Genomic DNA, 24,845 nt, shown 5'->3' on the forward strand with positions numbered 1-24,845 from the left:
CTACACATACTTTGTAACTAGGATGGTTCTGTGTGTGGCGACATTGTACACTTTTCACTGTACTCTTGTACTCCATACTTGAGTACACGTGACAATAAAAACTAAATCTAAATCTAAACCTCCAAGTTCACCTCAAAGGCACTCAACATTCTCAATTTGGAATTTTATCAGTTTCACTGGATCAAAGTCCTGGACGTCCTTCCCAACCAGCAATGTGGGTGCACCTACAAACACAGATTGCAGCAGTTAAAGAAAATGGCTCACCGCTACCTTAGCAATGACAATATGAGATTGGCAATAAACCTGGATTTTCCAGTGATGTTTACATACCACAAGCAAACTAAAAAGAGGTCCTTGAGATGAGCCACATAAATTTGATATAAATTACATTCACAATGTACAGCCCAGATGTAAAAGAGATCAGTGTTTGGCTTGAATGCATATCCAGATGATGAAATATTTGCCATGACTTATATATGATCTGTCCTACCTTGCCAGCAGGGGACAAGAATCTATGTCAATTTGCAAACAAGGGTATATTTTATGGAAGAGAAATATGTATTCTGGATTTTACTTTAGTTTGAAATCTAGAATGTAAATGAGTCATATTTTTCAATTTACTAGCACCGTTAGTGAGGCCTGAGACCTCCTTGCTGTCACCAGATTAGTTCAGAAACAAAGGAACAAAAGTAGGCCATTCAGCCCCTCAAATCTGTTCTATCTGGCCAAGATTGATGTGTAGCTCAACTTAATTTACCCACTTTGATTCTATAACCTTTGAAACATTTACTTAATAAAAAATCTGTAAGGTGCAAATTCAAAAATTTTGATTGACCTCAGCTTTTGGAGAATGGATTGTTAGACTTCTACCACCTATTTCTGTAATTTACCTGGGCAAAATAACGTCCTGCTGGTCCAACGTTTCAGGTACTGTGGGGAGGTGGTGGCCTAGTGGTATTATCGCTGGACTATTAATCCAGAGACCCAGACAACGTTCTGGGGACATGGGTTTGAATCCCACCACGGCAGATGGTGGAATTTGAAGTCAACTAAAAAAAAATCTGGAATCAAGAATCTAATGATGACCATGAATCCATTGTCGATTGTCAGAAAAAACCCATTTGGTTCACTAACGTCCTTTAGGGAAGCAAACTGCCATCCTCACCTGGTCTGGCCTACATGTGACTCCAGACCCCCAGCAATGTGGTTGACTCTTAACTGCCCTCTGGGCAATTAGGCATGGGCAATAAATGCTGCCTGGTCAGCGACTCCCTCATCCCATGAATGAATAACAAAAAAATTTGACGATTATGCTCCAATTATTGGTCAGGAGCAGATTCTTAACCTGCTAGTGTGATTTTCACATCCTATGGCTTGGTAAAATGTCCCTCTGCAAAATCCTGAAACCTTGTATGTTTGCCAACCTTAATTCATCAAATTTTAGAGATTTGCGATTGGAATTTACAGATTTTGAGGTGTTCATTTTCATGTTTGAAGCTTGAATCTCGGTTAATTGATACCTTGTCACTGACAGCTTTGTCCATGCAAGATGTTTTGATGGGACGGCTAAAGAATTACATAGAACAGACTACCTTCATTGCATTCCTTAGAAGCTAAAGATCACCTTGTTGTCATATTAAGCAGTGACACTCTTTGTTTGTGAAATAGAGGATTAAGACCTATTTATATCATTTTAAAAATCCAGTAAACCTGAGATCCTGCCAATGTTGGATGAACACAGCAGGCCAAGCAGCATCATAGGAGCAGAAAGGCTGACGTTTCGGGCCTAGACCTTTCATCAGAAAAGGGGGAGGGGAAGGGGGTTCTGAAATAAATAGGGAGAGAGTGGGAGGCGGATAGAAGATGGATAGAGGAGAGGATAGGTGGAGAGGAAACAAACAGATCGAAGAGGCGGGGATGGAGCCAGTAAAGGTGAGTGTAGGTGGGGAGTTAGGGAGGGGATAGGTCAGTCCAGGGAGGACGGACAGGTCAAGGGGGCGGGATGAGGATAGTCGGTAGGAGATGGGGGTGCGGCTTGAGGTGGGAGGAGGGGATAGGTGGGAGGAAGAACAGGTTAGGGAGGCGGGGACGAGCTGGACTGGTTTTGGGATCCCCCTTCCCCTCCCCCTTTTCTGATGAAGGGTCTGGGCCCGAAACATCAGCCTTTCTGCTCCTATGATGCTGCTTGGCCTGCTGTGTTCATCCAGCCCTGCACCTTGTTGTCTCGGATTCTCCAGCATCTGCAGTTCCTACTATCCTGCCAATGTTATTAGAGGTAATTCATTAGCTATGGATGTAGAGTTCAATTTTTGTGTTTAATTATATCAGTTTAGTAACTGGTTTACGCTCACTGTGCTTAATTGGTTAAGCCTGAATGTGGATTCTGAGCAAAGTAAACAGACACCACAGAAAGTACAAGAAGCTGAGCTGGAACACTGTTTGCAGAGATTTTGTGATTGCAGAGATATTTTAAAATTTGTGTCTAACCTTGTTATACACTTACTGTCATCTTTGCATTGCTCTGTGATACAAAAAAAAGACAAATCACGCTTATCCACAAATCATTCAGTATTCTCAGACAATGTCTTCTAGATCATAATAAATAGTTGCATTTAAAAATTCTCACCCTCTTGCCTCAGGTCAATTTGCCAATTCTCTGAAAACTCAATCATTTGATCACTGGCACTCCTGCTAGTGGCTCCCCCTATTTACACAATCAAAATTCTTCATGATTTTGAAAACCTTTTTTAAATCTCCTCTCAACTGGGTCTGCTTCAAGAAAAACAATTCTATTCTCTTTCCTCTCCAGGCAAATAAAGAATTAGAACAGAATGACATTTTTAAAATACATGCTTATAGAGCCATAGAGTCATACAGCACAGAAACAGACCCTTCGGTCCAACCAGTCCATGCTGACATAATCCCAAACTAAACTAGTCATCCCTGCCTGCTCCTGGCCCATATCCCTCCAAACCTTTCCAATTCATATATCCATCCAAATGTCTTTTAAATGTTGTAATTGTACCCACATCCACCACTTCCTCAGGAAGTTCATTCCACACGCGAACCGCCTTCTGTGTAAAAAATTTGTCCCTCATATGCTTTTTAAATTTCTGTCCTCTCAGCTTAAAAATGTGCCCCCGACTGTTGAAATCCCCCATCCTAGGGAAAAGACAACTGCCATTAACTTGATCTATACCTCTCAATATTTCATAAACTTCTATCAGGTTGCCTCTCAACCTCTTACATTCCAGTGAAAAAAAGTCCGAGCCTATCCAATGTTTCTTTATAACTGAAACCTTCCTAACCCGACAAAATTTTGGTAAATCTCTTCTGAACTCTCTCCAGCTTAATAATATCCATCTTATAAATGGGTGACCAAAACTGGATGCAGTATTCCAGAAGTGGCCTCACCGATGTCCTGCACAACCTGAACATGACTTCCCAATTGCCATATTCAAAGGACAGAGCAATGAAGGCAAGCATGTTAAATGCCTTTTTAACCACCCAGTCCACATGTGCACAAGCTTCAAAGAAACCTTGCAATATATATCTTAAAGTATGCCAGCTGAATTGCTTGCATGCTTGGTTTCGGATGAAAAGATTGCAAGCTTAAGGGATTATGTTTCTAAAATCGACAGTCGGGTGTAATATTGAAATGTGAAGCATTGTCACCCTTCAAATGAAACACTACAGTCTATTAAGCAGGTGGACATTAAAGATCCTAAGGCACAATTTGGTGGTCTTCTCCTGGTTTTTTGTCCAACATTCTTTGTTCAATTGTCAACTTAAAAAACAGCCCCTAGAAAAACCAGTCTCTCATGACTGAATGCAGGCTTTTGCTAATGCTGAACGTTTTTTAATGTGTGCCTGTAGTAGAATAAGAATGCACGTTAATGATACAGTGATATAACATTGACATCCGCAGTCACATGTTATTGAGACTGAGAGAATGAAATAACTGCAGAGAGCTTTAATGTAGACATCTGTGTTCTGTATCAGGGTTTGTAAATAAAATAGATCATTGGAACTTCAGAGAGTAAAGACAATAGCCACTGTCAGATGAAGCAGAGGCAGAGGTGAGCTATTTCAGAGTAAGGACAGTACGGTCAAAGCCAGGTTATTGGTTAATGCCTCTGCTACAATAGCAGGCGAAAGAATTTCATCTGACTACACTAAGTACTCATACACTAATGTTTCCAATGCTAAATCATAAAGCCATTATTGTTACAAATAAAGAGCTTTCATTTAGTCACTGCCGTGAATTTGATGTTTGGAGTTACTGTTACTGCACATGAAATAGTGCCAGAGGCAGAACTTTCTTGTTTGATTTTGTTCACATATTTTTTACAGAGGTCAGTGAGGTTAGTGAGGTGGGAGGGAAATTCCTGAATGATGCGTCTGTATAATAATTCCCTTGATCCTATCTGAATAACAGATAACACAGATGCTTTATATCTTATTAATAAATCAGCAAAACTGAGGTTTCTGCCTCTGGGAATGTTAAGCAGCCTGCAGCTAGTAGATGTGTTGTTGTAAAGTGAAGGTTATTAGCACTGTCAGGCTCCTGAATAATAAAATCCTAAATATAATACATTCACAGTCTTGAAATCATTTTTATTTATCAACACACTACTGTTGAGAGAATCAAACACAAAAGGATTAAGTTGTATTCAGATTTTTAGAATGCCTGCTAAGGAACTATATAGGTTTTTGGGCATTTCGTTCCCCAACTCCCCTCCTTTCTTTTATTCTCCTCCAGGTTTTCCTCAAGTTCCCATTCCTCACTCTTCCTCAACTGGAGGCACAGACTCCACAGCTGGTTTCCAGTTTCAACTGGTCCTAGATCCAAGTGTCTGCTCGTGAATCGAAAGCCTGGAGAGTGGGGATCCAAATGGGAAAGCTGTTGAACTGAGTTTTTAATTAACTGAATAGTAGTAATGACAACTTACATTTGTACAGCCACCTTTAACATCCCCAGCTGCTTCATAGGAGCATTATATATAAAGAAAATGTGGCTGCAGCCACCCTGTCAGCACCAAATGTAGGAGATAAGCAGCCTGCACATGAAGGGGGGAGCCTGGAGGCGAAGTTAATAGGATTGCTGTTGGCCGCGGCCTGTGGATACTGGCTAGTGGGAAGGAGGCTGTGCAGGACAGGAGCAAAACGATGGGGGATAAGGAGGAGGCTGCAAAGGTGGTTAAGAGAGAGTGAGCAAGAAGTGGCAGGAGAGAAAGGAGGAGGTTGCAAGGGGTAGGAGAAGGAGGAGGCTGTATGTAGAGGCTACAAAGTGCAGAGAGGGGAGTGGTGTGAATGAAGGAAGCTGCAGAGGGATCAGTGGAGAGGGGGGTGCAACTTCAGAGACCTGTCACCAACTACCTGGGAGACAGGAAATCTTGAAATTACGAAGGTAGTGAATTCTTTGAAAATGAATGTGGAATCTCTAGCTTAAGGTTGCATAAGATCAGAAACTATGATTTGGGGGAAATTACATTGGCTGCTATTGCAATGAACAATATTGTTAAATTTAAATTTGTAAGTAAGATCTGAGATGTAGTAGACAACATAGTAACTGCCTGGTTAAAATGGTCCCATATTATATTTATGCAATTGAATTGCATAAGCTCAACAGCTTGCAGGAAGGTATGTTTAGAATGATGACATTTTCGTGTGGAAGTCTCTGTCTGTTATTTTGCAAAAAACCTCGTTGCTAATTTATGCATGTCGTTTTGTGTCAATTTAGATATTGCAGTGTCAAGGAAATTAATGCTTTCCCTGTGAGCTGTGCCTTTAAGCTTAATGGAGGGTTGATAATTGAATATTGATGAATTCCTCTAAATCTGCTTCCAGATACGTCCAAAAACACTACACGACAACTTAAATACAGACGGCATTTTCAGTACATACCAGCACCTAATGAAAGAGTTAAAGAGAATAATAAGGAAACCCCAGCAAAAAAAAGGTAACCCCAAAATACTATAATATAGACCTTCAGCAAATCTTAAGAAGAGCCCTTAAAAGAAAACATTTTGGCATTGGAACAGGTTCAAAGATACAGAGCTAGTTGTATAAGATGAATGACCAAATTGTGTGCAATTGTCTGACAAATCCTTGGTTGCAAAGTATATCATAGTCAAACTTGAGCATTCAAAGGGCTTTATAAATAGAGACATAGAGTACAAAAGCAAAGTTTTGCTAAAGCTTTGGCTCCACTGTGACTATGGTTTCCAATTCTGAACACTAAAAGAATGTGAAGGCTTTGTAGAGGCTTCAGAAGAGATTTTACTGGAATGACTTCAGGGATATGAGATTACAGAGAAGCCAAGATTGCTCTTCTAAGAGCCAAGAAGCCTCAGGGGATTTGATGGAGGTGTATAAAATTTTGAAGGGTGATGATGGAATAAATAGAAACTATTTCCAGTGGCGAGGGATTGCTAATCAGATAGGCCAGATATACCTTCACTGAAATTGATTGATAACAAACAAAAGGCGACACGACGAAAAACATTTGCATAATGAGTGATGAGGATTTGGAATTCCAACCCTGCACAATATTGAGGTGGACACAGATTCAGATCAGTGTTCAAAAGGCAATTTAATAAATATTTGGAGAAATATATCAGGAAAGAATCGTTGAGGGTAGATGGCAGCAGTATGACTGACTGGAGTTTGCTTCAAAAAAGTCAGGATGCCCTCAATAGGCTGAAGACCTCCTTCTTTCTTGCACTGTTGTATCCTAAAGGACCAAAACCCCATGTGAAGGCATTTGACAGAAACTGTTGAGGGTTGGTTGGGAGTCGGGAGAGAAGAGGCAAACTATGTGCTCAGAAATGAGAGAAGCATCAGGGCCTGTGCCCCCTCACGCTGGATGTAGTCGAGGCTACTCAATGTGTGACCACCAATGATGGTGTAATTAAAATCAGGGAACGTCAAGGGATCTTAATTAAAAAAAAGTAAATATGTGTCCAAAGACCCTAACTGAGAGTTCCAAGTGTAGATGAACTGAGATTGGGGTAAAGATGCCACAGAGGGAGAAGTAGACAATTCTAGCAATGACACAAACATATGGTTGGAAGCTTATCTTGGGGTAAAAATTGTGAACAGACTGGTTTAACCTCAGAATATGGCCTGGGAAAAGGAATGAATTTGGTAGCTAGGGAACAGAGTTTAATGGTTTTAATCTTACCAACATATAAGAGAAGAATTTTGTCCCCTGTTTCTGATAATTAGACCAATTTCTGTGCCCACCTTGCCTGACAACAGCACAACCTACGGTCAAGAATTTGGATCTTCCTGTTCCGCATTGTTCAATAATGTGAAGATGCCCAAATCTCTGAGAACATTTTTACATGTTACAAAAACATTATTAATTAACCCTTTCTTTGTGTAAAGATCTATTCCATTCCAAACTGAAAGAATACACAAATGTGACATTTTGAATTTTCTTACCTTAATCTATATCAAGAGTGTTAATACTTATTTACCCAGAGATGGATTAGAATGCAGAACTGATGAATCATCAATGGTTGAGATAAGTAGATGCTTTCAAGGGGATTGCTATGTTACAACATGAGGGAGAAAAGAATAGAAAGCTATGCTGAAGGGGTGAAGTGAAGTAAAGTGGGAGTGGGTTTGTGTGGGACAAGAAATCCACCATATATCAATTGGCTTCATGGGAGGACCAGAGACTGGAAACTCTGCAATGACTCATGCCTCCCCAAACCCTATCCAGCACCGACAGGGCACAAGTCAGGAGTGTGATAGAATACTCTCCAATTACTTGCATGAGTGCAACAACACTTGAAAAGCTTGGTACCATTCGGGACAAAACAGCCTGCCTGATGAAGGGTCCGACCCGAAACATCAACTTTCCTGCTCCTCTGATGCTGCCTGGCCTGCTGTGTTCCTCCAGCTCCACACTGTGTTATCTCTGACTTCAGCATCTACAGTTCTTGTTAACTCCGAGTGACTGAAAACCCGCCTGCGAAGCCTCTTCCAAGGATGCCCACCTTGAAGAAGTTATCCTCCTCCCTCTGGTAAGATCTCAGTGGATCTTTCTCCCACTGCAACCCTCTGGTAATCTCTTCGACCCTAAAACTCTTCGACCATATACTGAAACAAACCTGTTTCTACAGTACCTTTCTCAGTAACTGCCTAATCAGCCAGCTCATATCCCATGGACTCCAAACAGCATTCAGACCGTCCCAAAAAGAGTCTTCATGAAGGGGCCTGAGCCGAAACATCGAACTTCCTGCTCCTCTGATGCTACCTGACCTGCTGTGTTCCTCCAGCTCCGCACTGTATTCACTGCTTGCTTAGCACTCCATCCAGAAACTTAAATATTCTGTCCCTCCACCATTATGTACATTAGCAGCAAGGTGCACGAAAGAAACTCACCAAAATTCTTTTGGCAGCACTTCCTAAACCTGGAACTACTGTCACCTAGAAGGACAAGGGCAGCAGATGCATGAAAACACAACCTATAAGTCCCCCTCCAAGCTGCTCTCTATCCTAACTTGCAAATATATCACCATTCCTTCACTGTCACTTAGTCAAAATCCCGAAACTCTCTTCCCGGCAACTATGTACATCCCAAGGCTACAGAGAAGGGAGCTCACCTCCACCATCTTAAGGGCATTTAGGGATGGGTAATAAATGTAGGCTTCACTAGCGATGCTTACATCCCATGATAAATTATAAAAGGGCTTCTTATTGTGCTGTAAACTCTAATTAATTCTGTGTACTATGTAGGGCAGATTCTGACAATATGCCTGAGTCAGCCAGCAATTGCTGCAATCCTCTTACTCCTGATTGTGAGGGCTGAGTAGTGGCTTGCAGTGGCTCAGCTCTGCCAGGAAAATTCATTTATAAGAGATGACTAGTAGCTGGAAAATGTGATATTTTTCACTGTTTGCCTGATATTTCTGACAGACCTATTAATTCATAGTGGGGTATCTTGTGAGTTGGTGGCATCTCGGCATTTCTCTAAAATATTGAGGCATTTGGCTTCTTTCCTCATTAATTTTTGCAAACAGGTTTTGTGGAGACAGAATCAACACCGCAAATCTATTAAAATGTTTTGTGTGATCAATTGCTAGGGCCACTGACCAGACAACCGACATCTCATACACCATTTACTGACGATGATAAAGAACATACAGTTTGGAGTCCTGGCCAATAACCCTGATTTCTACATCTTTCTTGTCATATCAGAAGCACAAAATATTACATCCAGCCTGAAATATTTATTCATTTGCTGGATTTCGTGTTAGAATGATGTTTAGGCCCTACATGGTAGAACATGTCAATGAAGTTGAATTTGCTCCTCATCTTCCACAACCCAATCCTTAGCTACATACAACTTTCCTTAGAGAGAGCTGCTCCAGCCATATCTTGAGGTCAAGACTCAGTTCCGTACACTGCCACATACAAACACTCTTGACCACTCTCTCCATCAGCAGCACCTCACATTATCTACCCCAGTCCCCAGTTCCGTCTTATTCTGCCTCTTAGTCAACACTTTATCAAGAAACATTTTGTCTCCCTTTCAGGAACACAAGCCCCAACAAAAGCTGTTATGGGCGGCACGGTGGCTCAGTGGTTAGCACTGCTGCCTCACAGCCCCAGAGACCTGAGTCTGATTCCACCCTCAGAGGAGTTTGCACATTCTCCCCGTGTCTGCGTGTGTTTCCTCCGGGTGCTCCTCCCACAGATGTGCAGGTTAGGAGATTGGCGGTGCTAAATTGCCCCATAGTGATCAGGGATGTGTGGGTTAGACATGGTAAATTTGGGGTTATGGGGATACGGTAGGGGGCTGGGTCTGGGTCGGATGCTGTTCAGAGGGTCAGTGCAGACTTGATGGACCAAATGGCCTATATCCACACTGTAGGGATTCTGAAGAAGAGTCGTACTGGACTCGAAGCATTAACTGCTTCTCTCTACAGATGCTGCCAGACCTGCTAATTTTCTCCAGCACTTTCTAATTGGAGTAATTGCTGCTTCTCCTTTCCTCATCTTTTCATTCATTACATTTGCCTTTGTCATCGCAATATCTGTCCCCTACCCCCATCGTCTCCCCAACGCCATTCCTCCTACATGCCTCCTCATTGATATCTGGGAAATAGATGTAGTATTCTCCACCTTCATCGTTTCCTTGTGTTAATGAGAAATGTTCTTCCAGTCTTAATATCCCTGTGCAAATAACTGCAGATTTGCATTGCTCTGTCATTTACCTTCCATGGTTCTAATATCAATGCAGGTGTTCTGAAAATAACACCTTTGAAATTTGCAATGAATAAATTCCCCAGCCATTTTGAAGATTGAATTGTGCTCACTGTTAAACCTCACTCAATAGATTCAGTTTTCTAATCCTTTTTGTTAACGCTAAGTTTTAATACTGTGGCAGTGCGGAAGGTAACACTTGTCCATTGAAAATGAAGTGAAATATATCATTTGGACAGTGAGTCAATCCACAGGATTTACTGTGGATGTGAACCAAATCCTCACTGGCCAGTGGAGTGATGATTCACACAAGGGAAAAGTAAAACTAATACACATCTGCCAATTATCACTTAGCAGTTGGCAAGTCGAAAACATTATTTCTCTAATGAAATCGGCCATAGAAAGAATGTTAGGAGCTGTGGGATCACTCACTGTTGTGGAATATAACAGTATTTCACAAGTGACTGTGAGTTTGAGCTATTCTTTCAACCCTATGCTTAGTCATCAATGTCAGTGAATGTTACCTGGAATGAGTTAATGGGCAAGCTCTCCTACATGTTGGAGTTTTTTGCTGCTGGCCAGAGAACCTTTTTTTTTGGAAACTGAGGGATTGTGGACATTGGATGAAAACAGAATGTGTTTTGAAAAGACCTCGAAAATTGATAACCAGCCATGTGTGTGTTTGGCTACAAATGTGAATAGAAAGCTGAATTCCCAATGAGGCCAGTACTACTAAGATATGGATAATGATTATTTTTCTTATACTAAAAAAACCTTTTTTATAGGGTTATTGTCTATATTCTCTGTCCTTGTGTTTGGTTTATTTTTAACAATATTTCCTTCTATCTGTCACTTTCCGATCATAATTACTCATGTCCAAATAGGTTCCTTCAGCCGACAGAATGGGAAAGGTTCCTTTATAACTTCTGACACCAATATCCTCAGCTGACAGAACGGCTGATTGCCACAGAGTAGGATAAAATGTGACTGTTATCCCAAGTTATGATATTGTGCCTCGCAGGATATCCCATGTAGCAGCCTACTGGAAAGTGCAACAAAGTCTGTCACATGAGGGTGGCCTTTACCATTATGCTGTTAGCCTATTATATTCAGTTATCAAGTTTTAACTAAAGTGCAATTGATTCCGTTATTTTTATTGATATTTATGTCAACATCCTCTCATTGCAATGCATTAATCAGAACGAAAGTCATTGGTGAAACATTATTTTTCTTTAAAAAAAAAGGACGCATTAGTAGGAATAATGAGGTATATTAAATGTATAGTTTTGCAGAAGCTCCATGTAAAACTTCTAGTGGGTCTCTTAACAGACAAATTAGATCAAGCTCCAATCAATCTAATAGGACTCCCTTAATCACTTTGGGTTCAGCTAGAAGCTACTATTGAAGGAGGGCCCTGCAATGCTGGGCTGTAACTTGCTGGAATAGAATATCCTGCAATGCAACCAGTTAGTTAGATTACTTCCTCTGCTGTTCAGCTCAGATGTTGTTGCAGTGTAACTGCTGCAAGTTGAAACTTACAATGACGTAGTGAAAGCAATGGGGCACCTGGACCCTCAGTGACTGGTGGGGTTTACAGTCCATCCACCTAACCAATGAGATTTAAGGACAGAGAAAGGTAGAGGAGGAGCATGAGTTGGAGTAAAATCAGGTACAGAACGTGAAATAAAGAGAGGGAAAGAAAGATTGGATTAAATAAGAGTGAAAAAGGAGACAGAAAAGAAAGGTACCGAAAAGTTTGCCAGCCTTTATTTGCCAGGAAGATCTGCTCCCACGTGGACGATCACTGCCTGAAACTCATCTCTCCTCAATCCTGGTGGAGTTGTTAATGAGTTTAAAATGAACGGGTTCTTATCTATTCTGGAACGGAGGGGAAATTCCCTTCAATACAAGATCAAATACAAATTCAGGGTGAAGCGGTATTTTCTGAAGCAGTACTTCCTCCAATCTGGTCTATTGCACTCGCTGCACCCAATGTGGCCTACTCTACATTGGAGGAACCAAACGCAGACTGGGTGACTGCTTTGCAGAATACCTCTAGTCCATGCTCAAGCAGGGCCTTGACCTTCCCATTGCTGGTCATTTTAACACTGCGCCCTGCTCGCATGCCCATTTGTCTGTCCTCAGCATGCTGCAGTTCTCCAGTGAATCAGAATGCAAACTGGAGAAACAACATCTCATTTTCAGACTAGGCACTTTACAACCTACTGGACTTAATATTGAGTTCAACACTTTCAGATTGTGAAGTCACTCCCATATCTTCCCTTTCTTTTAGCTTCACTTGTTGCATTCTCTGTCATCACGTCCTCTTCCCCCTCACCCCTCAACTCCAGTGGGACCGTCTGTTCTTTCAAGTCTGGCAGTTAGACACACCATTGTGCTGCCATTCCCACATTCCAATCACTTAACCTGAACTATCAACATCCTTTCTCCCCCAGCACTCCACCCCCCACCATTGCATAAATGCTGCCACCCCACACTTCTTCTCTGATGAAGAGTCATCTAGATGTGAAACGTTAGCTTGCTCTCGCTCCACGGATGCTGCCTGACGCATTGTGATTTCCAGCAATTTTTGTTTTCAGAACAAATGATGTGCTGACTACAGCTACTATTTGTAATCCAGAAATTACTTCCTGTTGTTGATAGCTGAGTAAAGGCAGAGTGAACACAACCTCACTGTGTGACTCACTCTAGGATTGGTTGCAGTGGCATTACAATGGTTTTCCTGTGTTTAGGCTAAATGGAGGAAGAAACAGTCTGATTTTGGATCATTCTATTGTAGTCCAACAGGTTTATTTGAAATCACAAGGTTTTGTAGCGCTACTCCTTCGTCAGGTGAAGTGAAGAGAGCACCCAGGCACAGACTTTATATTCAGAGAGATCAAAAGATCATACAAATGGTGTGAGTGGAATATTGACAGACCACATGATAAGTTTCTGCTGGTGATCAAGAGCATCAGATGGTGTGAGTAAAGTGTCAACAGTTGGATAACAAGTGAAGGGATGAACCATAATCCAATTGATTGAGGCAGACAAATAATTACAAAAAAATTTAAAATAAGGAGACAGACCAAGTGACTGGAATAATATACATGGTATAAAAGAGTTGCAATGCCTAGGGGCTAACCAAATAATAAGTAATCCAAAACTGTACAAATTAATTAAGGTGGAGAGGTCATAACGATTCATCAAGGTGATGGTGTCAAACAGGACAATAAGGAGGATTTTACAGGTACAGAATTGTATGGTGGGGTCACATGTAAAGCAACATGAACCCAAAATCACAGTTGAGGCCATCTTCATGGGTACAGAACTTGGCTATCAGTTTTTGCTCAGCAATTCTGTGTTGTTGTGTATCTCATAGGTTGCCTTAAAGGACACCTACCCAAAGATGGGAGGCTGAATGCCCTTGACCGCTGAAGTGTTCCCCGAATGGGAGGGAACATTCCTTACTGGTGACTGTTGCACAGTGTCCATCCATCCATTGTCTTAGTGTCTGCATGGTCTCGCCAATATACCATGCCTGTTATTTGGCCTGACGACACTCCACTCACACCATTTGTATGATCTTTTGATCTCTCTGAATATAAAGTCTGCCCCTGGGTGCTGTCTTCACTTCACCTGACAAAGCAACGAAAACCTTGCAATTCCAAATAAACCTGTTGGACTATAACCTGATGTCATGTGACTTTTGACCTTGTCCATCCCGGTTCAACCTGGGAACCTCCACATCCTGTCTGTTCTATGCAGTGATTCCCTCCTGCGAAGTGTGGATGAATCAATAAAGGTGGAAGGTAGATTGTATCTGGCAAACAACTTGCCAAAACTCATTCTCCAAACTCAGATATGAAGGATTGCCACATGGCATGAAAATAGATGTTAGTGGTCAGAGTTTTCAGCAGATGAGGAAGAGAGAAAAGGAGTTATAGTGGCTAAAAAGATCAAAGTTGACATCCTTGCAATGCCAAATGATCAAACAAGCTCAATAGGTTCACACCTGACTTAGAAGTCTTTAAAATAATTTTTCACAGTCTGGGATCATACTCTATATAGTTACATAGAAATAAAAAACAAATCCGTATTCAATTCATTGGAAGAAAAGGGATGTTTAACTGCTTGAATGGCATCATTAATCTATAATCACTATTGATTCTATCATACACTGAAGAAACAGAGAAAGATAAGGGTCATCAGGTGAGATTAGATCCACGTTGGGGATGCTCATTATTTCAAACTGAAGGGAATATTTTAAAATACAGGTTGATTTGGAAGTGTAATCTTGTGGGAATATATGTATTGGAACAGAATGAGATTTCAGATAGCAGACATAGATTGATAAGGGAAGGAAAATTGGAAATGAACCTGTCATCTTTTAAGATTGAATTAATTGAACAGATGAAAAATATCATTTGTTCACTAACTTTATGAAACCCAGGACAATCTGTGAAAATGTGGGTAATGGTTAGTATTCCATAATGGATACTTGGGGCTGACTTTCCCATTTTCTGGAAAAGTGTTTTATTGATTGAAGTTCATGATGCCTCATCTGTCATAATGTATAGGAACTTTTCTCACATAATGTTCCATTCTTCACTTCGTTAATGATGAATCTGGGCTGTCCAACACCCAACTCATACAATTGGCCAGCAGGAGAGGTGGAAATGCTAGCTGTTACCAGGAACCTGTGGTGTCCATGCCATATTTAAACCCTGGCTGCACAGCTCTTCAGGCACTGCAAGCCAGGAATTGGCCTTCACCCTGTGGCCCTGCATTGTAATCCCTAAGGAAATGGCCCAGAAAGGCAAGTCAGCATTTTATTTTTCCAACAGGAACTTTGCCATGCTGGTGGATGTGGTGGTGAAAAGGAGGTCAGTGTTAAATCCTGCTGAGTGACAGGCGACAACATCAAACCCAGCCAGGATGCACTAACAGAACAGCCTAGGCCAGTGTTGTGTCTCGGGGGAAGCAGAGCGACGCAGGAAGAAGGTCAAAAGTTCTACACCTTACGGGGAAAGTACCACCATCTTGTCTCTGCTATTTCACACATGTTGGGCCACCACTCACTCTAACTCTGCCACTGCACACACCTTTCACTGGATCTCTTTGTCTGCAACTCTCACTATTGCATGCATCATATAGATTTCAACAGGTATGAACCACAAACTACTAACCCTTCCTGCCTCCTGTGCTTCCAGCTCACTCACTACTTCTTCTGCTCCTGCATCATCACTAACTGGTCTTCCATCCACTTTGACATCTTATTGATATGTGGGCTTTGTGATGCTGCCTGCCTCTGGGACATTACCATGGAGCTGTTTTCCTCGTACTCATCATTCTTCACGGTGATAGTTAAAAAAAGAGTGCAGGCTGGTTATTCTTCAGTCAGACATTGAACCAACTTGGCACCTTCTTCTCCACATTCCGTGTCATTTCAGGATGGTGATTGGGAGTCAAGATTCGGAACAATTTTCTACCCTCTACCCTTGCTAATCCAAGAGCAACGGTGCCAATTTCACCAATCTAGCTGCTGCCATTCATTTGTGGAATCAAATAACGGGAATGTACCAGGAATAAAAGCTTGTCTTATCCAATTTGTTGGGTACCCCACCTCAGTGTATCTGAGTGGGTTGGATGTCTCTGGAAAATGACTTCATTATCATGTGTTACGTCAATGAAGATGGAAACTGTGCTTCATAATGGAATAATGGCAGACTGACTTGTCATTGAACTTAGCACTGATAACCTTCAGATCACAAGTCTGTAGCAACCCAAAGCACATTTTGAAAAGGCACCTGTCTGCAAGGATTTTTCACAGCATGGTCAAATATTCCCCAGACTATGTCTGGGTCAAATTCTGGAACTGCCTCCCTAACAGCTCTGGGGACTATAGCAGCTCACTCAAGGACAATTAGGGATGGACAATAAATGCTGACCTTGCTCACAGCTCATGAATGAGTAAAAATGTCCTCATATTTAGCATGTAAAGACCAAGCATGAAAGAAAGACCTAATAGGCTCTGTTGGCCAAATTTCAACAACGTTAGAATAAATTCATCGCATCCACACTCCCAATAGGCAGTCACCTTTACAGGGAGGCAAGGCCAGACATTGGGGCTACAGTGTTAAATCCCTGAAAATTTTTTACCATTAAATGTATCTTGTAACGCCCCATCATTTCTAGTAAAAGCCAGTCCACCCAATGTTGACAATGAATCCAATGTCTTGGCTAATCTTTGTCACTTCATATCTCGAGGTTCAAGGTGGAAGATTCAGGCAATGATATGTAACACTGAAAGCTGATGCTTCTCTTTAAGTTTCGACCATTTTTCCCTCCACTGCAAGATTCCTCTGAGGTTCTACTCACACCAATTGCTACGGCAGCACATTAACTTTAAGTTTTGGGAGTCACTGCCACGTGCTGATATCCAATGTCTACTCACGACTTAAAAAAAAATGGCTGGGAGTATTGGTTTCAAACATTAACTGGCAACTGTTCTTTTCAAATTGTGCTTTTATGGGCTTTGTGGTGCCACCTGGGCTTTATAAATGACCCAGAATGATATCCATCCATCCTTTAACTCTGCCTTAACTCAACCATTGAAGGCTTTCACTTACTACTGCAGAAGATGTTGAATATTACGCTTTTTACAAGACTTTATGTGGTACAGGTTGTCTAAATATCACATTTTTATAAGGAGGCTCATGTGCTTTTGGCATTCACATCACAGTAGATTAATTAGAGATAGTAAGAACTGCCAATGCTGGAGTCAGAGATAACACAGTGTGGAGCTGGAGGAACACAGCAGGCCAGGCAGCATCAGAGGAGCAGGAGAGCTGATGTTTTGGGTCGGGACCCTACTTCAGAAAGAAGAAAGGTCCTGACCCAAAATATTAGCTTTCCTGCTCCTCTGATGCTGCCTGGCCGGTTCCTCCAGCTCCATTTGTGTTATTACAGTAGATTAATTATCTGTGTTAGATATCATTTTACTATGAAAAGCATTTAATAATGAAAACGATTGCTTTCTAAAATACAAGCCTTAGCATATGTATTCGTTTACCATGCAGTGTTATTTGGTTTACAATATCTCTTTTCCCAAAGGTTATTCTTTGGAGACCATGCCATCATTTGCTGTGAAGACCAACTATTTTTTATGAGTTAAGTTCACTTTTTGAATTTGACTTTATCAATTTCTGCCCCTTTTCTTTATTTGTAAGATTGTCTGTACAGGACATTTGTCTGCAATATTGCAAAATCCTGCTTGTGATAACAAAATGGCTTTGAGACCAGAGTTGCCCCTTTCCTTTCTCTGTTTATATTTTAGTAACCAGATGAATTTTGTATTCCACTCCCCCACCCCTTCACCACACCAAAATATGTTTGACTCTGTCTCCGGTTTCTAATCACTTTCTCGATACCCAAACTTTTAATCACCTTTTATTATTTAATCCTTTCAGGCCTAACTATTTTTAAATGCAGACTCTTGTGATGCTTGTTTATGTTCACTGTTTGCTCAGCCCCTTTTACATCATCCATGATTGTCAGTTCTGTTTCAGAGATCATTCCATATGTTAATCAAACTTGTTGTGAAGAACCTCTTGGTACCTGTTCTAAATTTACCTTGTTACTCATTTATACCTGTAACCCTTTTCCATATGTACTCACAATTTAATTTAAAACAATTTTCTTAATTTAATCCTTTCAGCCCCATAAATATCTTGCATACTTCCGTTAGGTCAACTCCCACAAGCTTCCGTTCAGGCTGAAAGGGATTAAATTTTCTAATCTTTCGCCATAACTCAGATCTCTAATAAAGTACACTGTGACTATTCTCTGAACAGTTCCCAATGCTTGAAGGTCATACTTTTGCTGCAGTGCTCAAAACCGGACACAGTCATTTTAATGACAATCTGATCGTATCTTTGTGGTTGGGTCATGATTTTCTGTCTGTGTCTTCTGTGAAGTTCTATTTGAATTGTTGATTGCCATAGCTATTGTGTTGGACATTTTGTATTGTGGCAACAAAGACTCCTGGGTCTGTAGCTATTCAACAGATAGATATTGCTAATCAACCTGTTTAAACATCTCTGGGAAAGATGGGACTTGAACTTGGTTCTTCCAGCTCAGAGGTAAGAACACTACCTCTATACCACAAGAGCACTGCTATTCCTTATGTTCTTTTGTGGGGCTCAGCAACCTGTTTTGTCCCTGTTGCTACCAAAGGAGATAATTCATGATTAATCAGTAAAAACCTTGTGGACCACTTACAGTCATTGAGCAGGTTATTGTACCTGATTGCAACACACATGCCATTGGACTGCTTCATTTCCTGTTGGCCGGGAATTGCTTGTGTGAAGAAATGTTTTCTTCGGCTGCTTGGTAATTAAGAATGATTGTTGGCCTTAGCAGCTTTAGACAGTTTCCACTGTGTACGAGAGGTGAGCACAAGATTCACCTCGCTCTAAGATCTGATGGCAGAGGTTTCTCTCAGACAAAATCTCAATCCATACCCTCACTGCATTTCCACTGTTTCCTGAAGATTGTGAAATGATGGATAAATGGCAAAGATGTAGCAAAAACAGCCTGAAACTCATTTCTCTAAAATGCACATGGTTGATCGAAACCACAGCAGTCAATTCCATTCTGTTGTTTTCCTTCCCATCAGCAGCCTCTTTCCCCTTTTATGAATCAGCTTTTAGCCTGACTGACTCGTCAATAATTACAGCTTACTCAATGCTTTCTGACATCTTAAAGGCAAAATGAAGAGTGACAGTTCCTTACCTCCCCCATCAATGGGCATTAAACAATAAGCCTTGCAGTGATCAGTGAACGCTGCTTTAAAGTTCATGATGCAGTATCCTTCCCCCATGGCAATCAATGTCAACTTAGGTTAAGTATATTGACCCTTCAGTAAAATAAACTGAATAAAGTCTGACTGCTAATTCATTCCTTAATGTTCACACAGAGTTTTATTGTACTTTGAGATCTGCTTCTGTTACAGGGACAGAAACAGCCGTAGAATATTCACATACACATTCATTATTGACAAGAAGAAATGATCTCACATTTCCTTATTATTTAAGAGGCTATAACATCCACTTAAAATGCTCTGACTTAATATTTCTGGATTCTATTGTGCAGATGAAGTGGTTTTGTGCTGAAAATTAATTATTAAGTGTTAAAGTGTTGGTAGTAAAGAGAAACCAAAGGAAATTGAATAGAACTATTGGTGTCAGGAAGAATATAAAATGCAAAATTTTAATTTTTGCTTGACCTTACTAAATAATTGCAAACTATACTCTGGAAACCTGATATTGCTTTCGGGTCCTCAAGCAGTTAGCGCTTGAGCATGTGCTGTTATTCATTGATAGTGCTGATCAAGATGGCAAAGCTGAGAATGAACAACGCTCCTTACTGATAAGATCAGTTAGCTGCAGTAGTGTCTACCTCCATCATTCAAACTGTCTTTCCCAATCTGCGAGCCTATTAAATAGAATTTGCAGTACAGAAACAGGCCATTCAGCCCAATAGGTCTGTGCTGTTATTTATGTTCCATACGCACAGCCAGCCACACTGCTTCACCCCACCCTATCATCACATCTTTTTAATTCTTTTTGAACACATATCTACACCACCCAATAATTGTTAAAGTCCTGTGTGAAATACCATCTTTACTCGCTTCATATTAAAATTTTATGCAAACAGACCAACAAGCATACTTCCCTGTGTGGAATATCTGATTAAAGGAAATTCAAATGTTTACATTTGGTAGCATCTCTGCAGCCATTATTTTTCAACAGCTCCATCATATTCCATTAGTTGTAGTGATTTCTAATGGATATTTCAGGACTTGGTAGTGATAGTGGTAAAGAATTTTACAGTGCGCATTAAGCTCTCAATAACCTTTGTTAATTAACACAAATTTATATTTAAACCACTGTTGAATAGGCAGATGTGATTTTCATTCAAATCAAGGTTCATGTAACTTTATGCTTGAAAAATAAAAGTACTAATGATAATCTCTGAGTAATTTTTGAATCAGTCGCGATTTTGTTTTAACAAATTAAGCTGTGAATAATTGGTAATTTTAAGTACGTTAACAGGCATATAAACATTTACTTGTAGCTTTTTAATGTCACTGGAAATCACAATACCTTTTATGTTATCAATTTGAATACCTTTCTCATAACACTTAGTTAAATTGGTGTAATTTTCACCCTAACACTTGTATCAGGAGGTTTTCACGAGCTTATGGAAGGTATGGTAATCTTAAAATAAGAATTTGGCAAATTTTCAGAAAGAGAATGGTTACATCAGAGTCGCAGGAAATGGAGGAGCTGTGGGCTGCTGTTGAGGTGGAAATACCCTATTGGAACTCATTGAGGGGTTGATTCTCAATTTTAGAGTCTTTGCCAAATTACCAGACCAAGGAACATGGGCAGAGATGGCAGATCTGTCCTACACAGTTAGATTCATTCAACTAGCCCTATATACACTGGAGTTTCAAAAGATGAGAACTGAAAGAAACATATAAAATTCTAACGGGGCTGGACAGACAAGATGCAGGAATGATGTTTTCCCAAGCTGAAGAGTCTAGAGCCAGGGGACAGAGTCTCAGGGTATGACCATTTAGGATTGACATGAGGACAGATTTCTTCACTCAAGGCCTAGTGAACCAATGGAATTCTCCACCACAGAAGGCTATGGAGGCCAAGTCTCTGAATGTATTCAATAATTTTTTTTTTACTTACTAAAGGTATCAAGGGCAGTAAGTTCTTTCTTTATTCATTCATGGGATGAGGGTGCCACTGACCAGGCCAGTATTTATTGGCCAGCTAAAAGTCAATCACATTGCTGTGGTCTGGATTCACATGTAGGTAAGGATGGTAGTTTCCTTCCCTAAAGGGCATTAGTGAACCAGATGGCTTTTTCCCAATAATTGACAATGGATTCATGGTCATCATTAGACTCTTAGTTACAGATTTTTATTGAATTCAAACTCCACCATCTGGGGTTTCTCGATTACTGGTCCAGTGATAATACCACTAGGCTGTTGCCTCCCCTGGAATATGGTGGGAAATAAGTGGGAATATGGTGTTGAGGTAGAGGATCAGCCAGGACGACATTGAATGGCAAAACTGGCTCGAAGGACTGAATGGCTCCCAGTTTCTACATTTCAATGGCACCTAATATTTCCATATTTCCTCCCTCTTCTCATTCTTCTGGAACCATTTGTCCATCCTCTTCATCCATTCTTTGTTCCTTTACATTAATCATATGTATCACATCATCAGCCCTTCGGTCATTTAAGCATCCCCGTGTTTAAAGCTTTACTCTAACCTTCTTCTCTGTCTTAACCCAATCTTTTCCCTTGGTTTTGCATTTGCTTAAAAGTCTCTTACACTTACCGGTAGTTCAAAAGTGGCACTCTTGCCTCTCAGTCTGGGTTCGGGTTGTAAGATAGAGCTTATTTCATGCTAACACTCCAGTACATCATTAAGAGAGTGCTGCACTGTTGAAAGTGCTGCCTTTCACACAAACTTAGGCTCCTTCTGCCCTCTCTTGTCTCAAGAGGAAATATTGGTCTTTATTCATTAGAGTTTAAGAGTTAAATCTTATTGAAGGATAAAATTTTCTGAGGGGGCTCAAGAAGGAAAATGCTGTGAGGGTGTATCCCCTCATGTGCGAATCGAGAACTAGAGGCAATGTTCAAACATAAAGGGTCTCCCATTTGAGGGAAATTTCTTCCCTCAGTGTGTTTGCCTTTGGAATTTGCTTCCTTTTGAGAAAAGCTGGGCCATTGAAGGTTCAGCGAGACAGATGTTTGAGTTAAGGGTTATGGGGACAAGCAGGAAAGTGTAGTAAAGGCCGCAATCTGATCAACATGAGCAGGCTAGAGGGGCTGAATGGCCTACACCTGCTCATACTTATGATCTTATAACCTTTGGTGGATCTAAATGGCTCTACTTTGAAGGAAAGAAAGTGAGTTGTGTGCTGATCAATACTTACAACTGTTCAACCTATATTGCTAAAAGCAGGTCATGGTCATATTACCATTTGTAGGAGCTTCCCATGTGCAAATTGGCTGCTAAATTTCTTACATTACAACAGCATTTATACTTCAAAAGTACTTCATTGACTGGAAAATGCTTTGAGGTATTAAGAGGTCATGAGAGGCATTATATAAATGAAGTCTTTATTTCTTTGACTCTTTGATAATCTGCCAGCAAATGGTTGCATTTCCTATGTGAATAGATAGCACCCAATCTATATTTATTTGTAATGTTTCTTTCTATGTAATGCCACTGTAGTTGCCTTGTGAAAACTGACAACACAAACTCGACAGTCCCAATTAACCAACCCACAGCCTACTGAGTCCTGAATATTAGACCATTTGGCTTCAATCTAAATACACCTCATTGTGATGATGTGCCTGTAGTGAGGTTACACTTGTAATCAGTTTATTCTAACTCTTGTACTACAAGAAGAAACTGTGGATATATACTGGAAATGTTCCTTGGCGTTCCAGCAACAATCGTACCTTCTTTCACAGAATGTGACATTGATTAATGTCACAGAAATGGTGTGGTGCAAATCAGAACATATGTTCCTGTGCTTGGGAGGATTTTTTAAAACTTTTTTTTTGTCTGTTTGTCTGTATCGCTATGTTTTGACGAATGCGTTAAAAGCATGCTATGTCATAGCAAGAACAGCATTTTGTTCCTTTTTATTCCGCGGGGACAACCCCATTAGCAATTTCTGGAAAAACACCTTTTAAATATTTGCTTGAGATTTGAATTTTCAAGGTCTTTTTCTGCTAGGAGCTAAACGCTTTACAAGAAAATAATTCCAGTTAGTAAATAAAAGTGTTAATTGGGGAGATTCTAAAGATGGCAGTGAAAATACAGTTTGGAGTAACATTTTTCCCAAGAATTTAAAATGTGTGATCTGTTTATTAAAGCAATTAATAAGTCTGCCAGCTTTGAGCTCAACAGGTTACCTATCTCCCCTGTTAAGCCATTCAACACAACTCATGAAATTACATTTGTGCTCTCTGTAAGGTAGACATAGACCCATCTTTTCAGAAGGCCAGAGGACATCATTGATGTGGGAGCAATAGCAGAAGCCTTCAGAGATTCTAACTACTTTTCCTGGACATTTCCTGTTGTCACAGGGACAGGAATGGTGTTATCTTAGAACTTGCTCAAAAACAGTTTTTGGAGGCAAGCTGGCCATTTAAATCATTAACTGCTTTCAATCCTGTGTGATTTTGGTGAGATATATATATATATGAAACCCAAATGTGCAGATTAGACCAGGTAAGAGCAGGTCTGAACTTTATGGATTAATTTGGGTAACGAGGGTACATTTTTGGAGATGTAAGGGACCATTTTGGATCCAGTCCCGTGATGCTTTGGTGGGAGGTAAGCTGCACCTTAGTGGAAGTGAGGCACACTTTGGTCAAAGTAAAACACCCTTTATGAGTAGTAAGGCAGTCTTTGAGCTTATTAAAAGCATTCCATGTTTGTACCTCAAAAGTGCATAAATCCATTGGGATTTTCAAGTTGTCAAAGATCTGTAACTGGTGTCAAAGAGCTTTCAAAACAGTCAGAAAGAAGTATGGAGTTACACAATACAGTGCCAAATATTTAGTGTGCCTGTCGACATAAAACTTCATAGCATGCCTGATTTCCCAAGCTATCGTTTTCACAATGGGGTGCCTGCCAAGTGAATATTTTCATAGCCAACTCCTATGGCTTATTGAATATAAATATTTGGTTTTATAACAGACTGGTTGAAGAAATTTCAATGTATTGAATTTTTGTATTAATTAAAGATTCTATTCATTGTAACACCATCAATGGACACAGCTTTATTTTGTTTTATGCCATCATGCCTCCTGAGGTATGCCTGTGATAGATACCAGCTGAGTTGGCAAGAAGAGGAAAACTGTTCTTCGGTTGGCATAAGTCTATATTAAGTTGACCTGGGGCTGTAAAGGGCGATGGAGATGATTAGGGGTTAGGTTTATATAGGGGGACATGGGAGATGGGTAGGGGGTATAAGGTAGGATGAAGCTACGAATTGCAAAGGGTCGGCTCGAGTGGGACTTGGACAGTGTGTGGAGAAGGGTGTGGTGGTGTTTCATTCTCTTATTAATCTGCAATACTGTACTGTACACCTCGTACCCAGCCTGGAGCCAGCAGGACCCAATTTTCATTTCTATGCTCAGCCAGACTGTCTCCCAAGGAAACCCAGAATAAAAATCCAAACCTTTGAGGGCACTTGGTCCCGGATAGAGTTTGCGAAGTGTGGAGATGTCCCGTCTCTGTGTTTGTAACCTGGGACTGAAGATCCGTGACATAAAATCATAAAGTTAGTGCGACATAGAAGAGGGTCATTTAGCCCATCCATTCTATCCTGGCTATTTGGGCTGAAATATGGTCAGTCCCAGTCCCTTGTTACATTCTACTATTTCTGTGAGTTTATTTCCCTCATTCACGGTCCTGCTTCCATTGCCATGGTTGGCAGCAAGTTACAGTTCAAAACCATTTGCCCAAAACCTTAATCCATATCCTTTAGACCTTGTTAAGCTTGAAGGCCAAAGA

This window comes from Rhincodon typus, chromosome 27 (assembly GCF_021869965.1).
Source record: "Rhincodon typus isolate 14 chromosome 27, sRhiTyp1.1, whole genome shotgun sequence".
Taxonomy (NCBI): domain Eukaryota; kingdom Metazoa; phylum Chordata; class Chondrichthyes; order Orectolobiformes; family Rhincodontidae; genus Rhincodon; species Rhincodon typus.